We start from the raw sequence: 8,797 nt of genomic DNA, 5'->3' as shown, positions 1-8,797 counted from the left end.
GAGCACATAAACGCAACGGATACAGTAATTAAAAATGTAAAAAATCAGAATTTTCGAAACCCACCACAGGATCCATGCGAAAAAAACATATATTTAATTCGTAGATCAGATTGTTTACCTTAAGGAGCTTTAGCAATTGGTTGACTAATGGAGATCCAAAGCTTGTTCAATCACCACGCATCCCGCTCTCGCGATCTACGCTCTATCGGTATCCACACGAATGCTTGAACTCAAGGATTGGATTTGTACTAGCACAAACTCGTTTCTTCTTGCTCTCTCCATCTTCTCTGTTAGTGGCTAGGGTTTTTGTAAAAGTCTTTTTTTTTTTGCAAACCAAAATCAGCCACACAAGAGATTTTATATAGAGAGTAGAAAAACAAATTATAACTCTTAACTAATTAGGAGTTATTATTAATTCAAAATTTATATTTGTATTATAATTAAGTCTAACTTAATTATTTAACAAATAAATTTCATAATTAATATTAGTAAATTCGAATATCAATATTTATCTAATTAATTAAGTCATACTTAATTAATATTATAAATAATTCAAATTACTTTAATATAATTTAAATCCAATTTAAATTAAATAATCCTTCAAGCATTCTTAGTGTGTGACCCTATAGGTTATTATTACGTTGACAACGAATTTTAAATCTAATTTAAAATCGTAAACAATGAGCGGCATCTAGTAATACATCATTGCTACCCAAGTAATAATTATTGAATCGGTGATCAATTAAACCTTTTGTGAATAATGTACAATGTAATATAATCCCTTTAACCACATATTATAGATTAAACTAGAGACATGTAATGTGTCATCCTCATCAATGTTTAATCCAGGTTTCCTTGATCAACGAGTAGACTATCATATCAAATCAATATTTGAGCATGGCCACACATTTTATAGTCTATTAAAAATTTCTTCATTTGCTTCAGCTGTCAATCAATCATTTACCTTATCCAATATACGCAACTTTACTTTCTTATTTCTCTAGTTAATTTACCTCATACGGTTCGTTAACTACTCCAATTCACGCCAAAATCTCAGACTTGAAACGTATCATATATACAAATTTTCGCTTTTAATTTGATATCCTTGTAACAACCATGTCGTTGGTATAAAGGCTCTTCTCTGCACGTATATGTCCACTATTTATTGGCTTATAATTATCCATACTTATCATATAACCCTGATAAGTGGCATTTTATACCACTTAGAATGTCTTATAATGGCTTGAATTAATGTCTTGAAATCAAGTATTTAGTGTATTTGATGCGTTTTTCTAGTGTTTTTGCGTTTCAGGGTATAACTTGCGTAATTAGGGAGATTTCATCATAATAATCCCAGGGAAGTGCTTGGGATCAGTTGCGGGGAGTTGTGCGAAGAAATCAACTAAATCAGAAGCAGCAATATTATTTTTCCAGAAAGGTAGCAGGCGCCTGCCTGAAAGGAGCAGGCGACCGTTTGCCAGGTGGCGCCGCGTGGAGATTGGAGGCGGCCGCCTGGGTGTGGGAATTTTAATCCTGGATTTTATAATTCAAGTTCTATCGGGCTTCTGACAACGCTGTTTCTTGTGGACTCTTATATAAACCTATTTGGGAGACGTTTTCATTACAAGCAAGGAACAAGTAACAAGGAGAGAAGATCAAGAAGACCGTTTTAGCACGCAACAACAAAGAAGAGGAAGCATACATTCATCTTGTGATTCTTTTAATTTGTTGTAACAGTGGATACTAATTTTCTTTACTCTTTGAACCTTAATACTCTTGTGACATACTCTATTTTTATTAAGTATTTATATTAGTTTATATCGCTGTGTTTATATCATGTTTTCATATGGACCCATGGTGATGATGAGTTATGCCATGGGCTAATCGTGATCATGGGGTCATAGCGGATTTACTTTGGATTTCTTTAGTTAATTGTTTAATACCTTGGTATGTGGTGATTGTATGATATCTAGCATAGGTTGTGCTTATTCGTCTTATGTGCGTCGCGAACATATAAGATAGCGTGTTAATCTCTTGTGAAGCGACAGTGAATCTTGAGATTGAGAACTTGCCATGCTAGCATAGGTTCATGTATTGTATGCATGATTAGTGGGTAACTCTAACCATTTTACTTGCCCTGTGTAATCATAATGAATAACTTGTGCTTAAATCGTTATGTTGTCAAATTCTGTAGACATAATAGGTCTCAACATAATTGATGCCTATTCAACTTCTATCTTAATTATGGATGCTTTGTAGAATGGTATTCGTACAACGAAAGTTGGCGTTTATCAGTTTTGTGTTGTTCGATTGATATTGTCATCATTACATGCTAAGGGTAATACCAATAACTATTGAATGAAGTAGTAATGAAGTTATGATCTCATGTGTGTTTAATATTGATAATTTAAGTGTTTAATTCTCGTAGTTAATATTAGTTAATCAACCTTAATTGTTATTGTCTTGACATTGAAGAGTAATCATACATTGGTGAGTAAGTATTAATTAAATATAATTAGTCAGAGTCTCTGTGGGAACGAACTAGAAATTATTCTATATTACCTGCGAACGCGTATACTTGCGTGATTTATTTAGCGCATACTTTGTGCCTAACAAGTTTTTGGCGCCGCTGCCGGGGACTCGGTGTTAATTTGTTTAGTTTATGTACTTGCCATCAGTGGTCATTATGATTCATTGATTAAGACTTGTTACTTACTGTTTCCGGTTGTGTTTCAGGTACTCTAGCGAGCGTCTATGCAAACACGTTCTCGCACCCGCAAGAGGAATCTTGATACGGCTGAGGAGACAGATTCAGCTCTTAACTTTCTGGAGAAGATAGTTTTTGAAGATTCGGATACAGATAGTGAGAAGAAAGAACCTGTAACAATGGGTGATCGTATAGTTCTAGCTGATCTAGCTCTTATGGACTTTTCTCATCCTAAAATTGATGACATTCAGTCAAGCATCATTCATCTGGCTATTCAGGCCAATACTTTCAAAATCAAGCCGGGCACTATTCAGATGGTGCAGAATTCTGTTTCTTTCGGAGGTGCTGCGATTGAAAATCCCAACATGCATATCTGGAATTTTGTCGAGATCTGTAGTATTTTCAAATATAAAGGTGTTACTGATAAGGCTATCAGGATGAGGCTTTTCCCATTCTCTATGAGGGATAAAGCTAAGGATTGGTTACATTCTTTACCAGCTGGGTCCATCACTATTTGGGAAGATCTCGCGTAAAAGTTTCTGGTGAAGTTCTATCCAATGGCCAAGACTGCAGCTATGAGGAGTGCTCTCACTCAGTTTACGCAGCAACAAGGAGAATCTATGTGTGAAGCTTGGGAGCGCTACAAGGATATGTTGAGAAAGTGTCCACATCATGGTATGCCTGACTGGATGGTGATCACTGATTTTTACAATGGTTTGGGGGCCCAATCTAGGCCCATGCTCGATGCAGCTTCTGGAGGCGCTTTGTGGGCCAAAAGCTATATTGAAGCCTATAATCTTATTGAAACTATGGCTGCAAACGAGTATCAAAACCCAACTCAAAGGATGATGCCTGGGAATGTAGCAGGTATTCTGGAAGTTGATGTAGCTACAGCTATTGCAGCGCAACTCCAAGCGTTGTCTATGAAGGTCGATTCTTTAGCCAACTATGGAGTCAATCAAATAACTATTGTCTGTGAGCTTTGTGCTGGCTCTCATGCTACAGATCAGCGTTCTTTTGTTAATGAATATGTTCAGTATGTGAACAATTATCAGCAACCGCAGCAGCCTGTGCCAGCTACTTATCATCCTAATAACAGAAATCATCCCAATTTTAGCTGGAGCAATAATCAGAATGATGTTCAGCAACCATATCAGCAAGCGGCAAGTAAAAAATTTAATCCACCTGGATTCTAGCAACCTCAGTAATATGCTCAAAGGCAATCATATCCTCAACAAGAAGGTGCTGCTCCACCTTTTAGTGCTGATTTTGAGGAGTTAAAGCTGTTGTGCAAACGTCAGGTTGTTTCTATCAAGACCTTGGAAAATCAAATCGGTCTAATAGCCAATGCCTTGCTCAATTGTAAACCTGGCACACTTCCCAGCGATACTGAAGTTCCAGGCAGGGAGGAAGCTAAGGAGCAAGTCAAAGCTGTCACCTTAAGATCTGGAAAAGTTGCTAATGCTGAAAAAGCGAAAGATGGAGAAGCTGAAATTGCAGATGAAGAAGAAAAGCAAAAGGAGAAAGAGGGGGAATCAAGGAAGACTATGTTGAACACACTCTGCCTGAGCGTAATACAGGGGACAAAACAAATCTATCCGCCACCACCTTTTCCTAAGAGATTGCAAAAACAAAAGCTGGACAAGCAGTTTGGTAAGTTTCTGGAGGTGTTCAAGAAACTTCACATCAACATACCTTTCGCTGAGGCTCTGGAGCAAATGCCTAGTTATGTGAAATTCATGAAAGGTATTCTTTCAAGGAAGGTGAAACTGGATGATCTTGATACCGTTGCTCTAACGGAAGAGTACAGTGCTGTGCTGCAACAAAAGTTACCTCCAAAGCTTAAGGATCCAGGTAGCTTTACCATTCCTTGCACCATTGGCAAGTTGTCATTTTACAAGTGCCTTTGCGATTTGGGAGAAAGCATCAATCTGATGCGGTTGTCTATCTTCAAAAAGCTGAATTTGCCTGATCCAAAGCCCACCTACATATCTCTACAATTGGTTGATTGTTCTATTACATACCCACGAGGCATCGTGGAGGACGTGCTAGTAAAGGTGGAAAAGCTCATCTTTCCTACAGATTTTGTCATTCTGGATTTCGAGGAAGATAAGAAGATTCCCATAATCTTGGGAAGACCTTTCTTGGCTACAGGCCGTACCTTGATAGATGTGCAAAAAGGTGAACTTACAATGAGGGTGCAAGATCAGGATGTGACATTCAATGTGTTCAATGCGATGAAATGGAAGATAAGGAGTGCTTCAAGATGGATTTGGTCGATTCTGCAGTTATTTCAGAACTTGATCATGTGCTAAGGTCTGATGCCTTAGAAAAAGCCTTATTGGGGGAATTTGATAGTGATGATGAGGAAGGCAATGAGCAGTTATAATATCTAAATGCTTCTCCTTGGAAACAAAAGCTAGACATGCCATTTGAATCTCTTGGTAATACTAATCTCAAGAATGCTGAGGGAAAGCTTAAACCATCTATTGAGGAAGCACATACTTTGGAGCTTAAACCATTGCCTGAACACTTGAGGTATGCTTTTTTAGGTGATGCATCTACTTTGCATGTTATTATTGCATCTAACCTTTCAGGTAGTGATGATGACAAGCTCTTGAGGGTTTTAAGAGAATTCAAATTGGCCATCGGATGGATTATAGCAGATATAAAAGGGATCAGCCCTTCGTACTGCATGCATAAAATTCTGCTAGAGGAAGGTAGCAAGCCGACTGTTAAGCAACAGCGAAGGCTTAATCCTATAATGAAAGAAGTGGTGAAGAAAGAAATTCTAAATTGGCTAGATGCAGGAATCATATATCCTATTTCTGATAGTTCTTTGGTGAGCCCTGTGTTATGTGTACCTAAGAAATGAGGTATTAATATGGTCGCAAATGAGAAGAACGAGCTCATCCCCACCCGAACAGTCATAGGCTGGAGGGTATGCATGGATTACAGAAAGTTGAATAAATCCACAAGGAAGGATCACTTCCCTCTTTCATTTATTGATCAGATGCTCGACAGGTTGGCTGGTCATGAGTATTATTTTCTTCTGGATGGCTATTCGGGCTACAATCAGATTTGTATTGCACCAGAAGATCAAGAGAAGACTACTTTCACTTGTCCATTCGGCACGTTTTCTTTCCATAGAGTTTTTTTTTGGCTTATGTGGTGCACCTGCCACTTTTCAGAGATGCATGATGGCTATATTCTCTGATATGATTGGAAATAATGTCGAAGTGTTCATGGACGACTTCTTCGTCTTTGGACATTCGTATGATGAATGCTTAAATAATCTTCGTTTGGTGCTCAAGAGGTGTGTGGAAACTAATTTAGTGCTCAATTGGGAAAATGTCACTTCATGGTGCAACAAGGCATCATTCTTGGGCATAAGGTCTCTAGTAAGGGTCTTGAGATGGATAAAGCCAAGGTGGGAGTCATTGAAAATCTTCCGCCACCTATTTCTGTGAAAGGAATCCGTAGTTTTCTTGGTCATGCGGGTTTTTATCGGTGTTTCATCAAGGACTTCTCTAGGATTTCTAAGCCGTTGTGCAACTTGCTCGAGAAAGATGTGCCTTCCAAATTTGATGATGAATGCTTGGCAGTATTTGAGACTCTCAAGAAGAGTTTAAGCACTGCACCAGTTATTACGGCACCTGATTGGAGAGAACCTTTTGAGATGATGTGTGATGCAAGTGATTATGCTGTGGGAGCAGTTCTTAGGCAGCGAAAGTCTAATATCTTTCATGTGGTCTACTATGCTAGTAAGACACTAAATGGAGCTCAACTGAACTACACCACTACTGAGAAGGAGCTCTTGGCTATAGTTTTTGGTTTCGAGAAATTTCGATCTTATCTACTTGGGAAAAAGGTGAAAGTATTCACTGATCACGCTGCCATCCGCTATCTGGTCTCAAAGAAGGATTCGAAGCCTAGACTTATTCGTTGGGTGCTCTTGTTACAGGAATTTGAGTTAGAGATCAAGGATCGAAAAGGTACTGAAAATCAAGTAGCTGACCATCTCTCTAGATTGGAGAATCCCGATTCTACTTCACATGAGAAGACATTGATGAACGAATCTTTTCCGGATGAGCAGTTGTTCGCAATTTAAGAGGAAGAGCCATGGTTTGCAGACATTATGAACTATCTTGTTAGCAATATAATGCCTCCTAATATGAATGCGGCTCAAAAGAAGAAGTTTCTGCATGAGGTGAAGTGGTACATGTGGGGTTCTTATTTGTTTAGACAAGGAGCTGACCAGATCATCAGGAGATGTATCCCATTCTGTGAGATGGAGGGGATATTACGAGACTGTTATTCCACAGTTTATGGTGGACATTATGGTGGTGAAAAGACAGCAGCTCATATTCTTCAAGCAGGTTTTTTCTGGCCTACATTGTTTAAGGATGCACATTAGTTCGTTTTAAGGTGTGATCGTTGCCAAAGAGTTGGGAATCTTACCAAAAAGGATGAGATGCCTTTGAATATGATACTTGAAGTTGAGGTCTTCGATGTTTGGGGAATCGATTTCATGGGACCATTTATCTCGTCCTGCAATAATCAGCACATCTTGCTCGTAGTCGATTATGTCTCGAAATGGGTAGAAGTCAAGGCTCTGCCAACTAATGATGCAAAGGTAGTGTTGAGTTTTCTTCATAAGCAGATATTCACAAGGTTTGGAACGCCACGAGTTATCATAAGTGTTGAAGGGTCATATTTCTGCAATCGAAGGTTCACTTCTATGATGCAACGCTATAACGTGAATCATCGCATCACTACTACCTATCATCCGCAAACTAATGGTTAAGCTGAAGTGTCAAATAGAGAGATCAAGCTCATTCTAGAGAAAGTCGTTTGTCCGTCAAGGAAAGATTGGTCTTTGAAGCTCGATGAAGCTGTTTCGGCTTATAGAACAGCATATAAGACTCCACTTGGAATGTCCCCGTTTCAGCTTGTCTATGGTAAGGGATGTCATTTACCTGCGGAGCTTGAGCATAAGGCTTATTGGGCATTGAAGAAGTTAAACCTTGATCTAGATGCAGTTGGAAGGAAGCGGATGCTTCAGTTAAATGAACTTGATGAATTTCGACTTCAAGCGTACGAAAATAACAAAATATACTAGGAAATAGTAAAAAGGTGGCACGACAGGAAGCTATCTCCTAAGTCATTCGTGCCGGGGCAACAAGTTCTTCTATTCAACTCTCGTCTCCGACTTTTTCCTGGAAAGTTGAAATCAAGATGGTCTGGACCATTTATCGTCAAAACTGTGTTTCCACATGGAGCGGTGGAGATTTTTGAGAACGATCCGGGCCAAGCATTTAAAGTAAATGGTCAGAGATTGAAGCATTATTATAGGGATACGGAAAACCGTGAAGTGGTTAGTGCCGTTTTATTGTCAACTTGATCACAGTACTCTACGTCAAGTTAATAATGTAAAAGAAGCGCTTCTTGGGATGCAACCCAAGATATGAGACCATAGGAACCCTTAGAATTTAGTATCCTATCCAAAAACCCAAAAAAATCTGAAAATTGAGGGCATAATTTTTTTTTCTAGTGACCTTGCAGGCGCCCGCCTGCTGGTTCCAGGCGACCGCCTGCAGACCTGTACTGAGAAAAAACAGTTTCAGCCTATAAAAAACACAGAAAATCAAAAAAATCAAAAACAAACCACAACCACAACCCCCATTAACCCACGATTTCCTTCTACAAATCAACCACAAACCCCACTCCTAATCTAATTTTAACCTTAATCCTACCCTATATATACACACAACCTCTCCATATACCTCCCATATACTTTCAACTTACAAACTCTTTCCTACACATAAAACACAACTCTTAAACCCTTATTCTCAGTTTCAATGGGCCCAAAGAGATCTCGAACTGTAGAGAGCAGCAACACCATTCTAACTGCTGATTCTTCAAGGAGTACTGCTGCGAGGCCCTGATTGGTGGATAGGGCTGCTGAGGAGGAGTATGCTAAGCTTTTGACTAAGCCGATTCTAAAGGAGAGGGGGTTCTTTCCATCGGGGAGGGATGGTGAGTTGTTACTGATGATTGCAGAGAAGGGTTGGATTACTTTATGCGAGT

The 8,797-nt window shown here is 39.0% G+C and overlaps 1 non-coding gene across 1 annotated transcript; it reads right to left on the bottom strand.

Annotated features, from left to right (window-relative positions):
• Positions 1-3,279: 3,279 nt before the first annotated feature.
• On the bottom strand, positions 3,280-3,386 carry LOC141721903 (small nucleolar RNA R71). The gene has a single exon (XR_012574944.1). It is a non-coding gene; the product is annotated as a small nucleolar RNA R71 (small nucleolar RNA).
• Between the last annotated feature and the right edge of the window lie 5,411 nt (positions 3,387-8,797).

The sequence above is a fragment of the Apium graveolens genome, chromosome 4 (genome assembly GCF_009905375.1).
Source record: "Apium graveolens cultivar Ventura chromosome 4, ASM990537v1, whole genome shotgun sequence".
Taxonomy (NCBI): Eukaryota; Viridiplantae; Streptophyta; class Magnoliopsida; order Apiales; family Apiaceae; genus Apium; species Apium graveolens.
The sequence above is the reverse complement of the archived record's forward strand: the minus strand, read 5'-3'. Positions and strand labels throughout refer to the sequence as shown.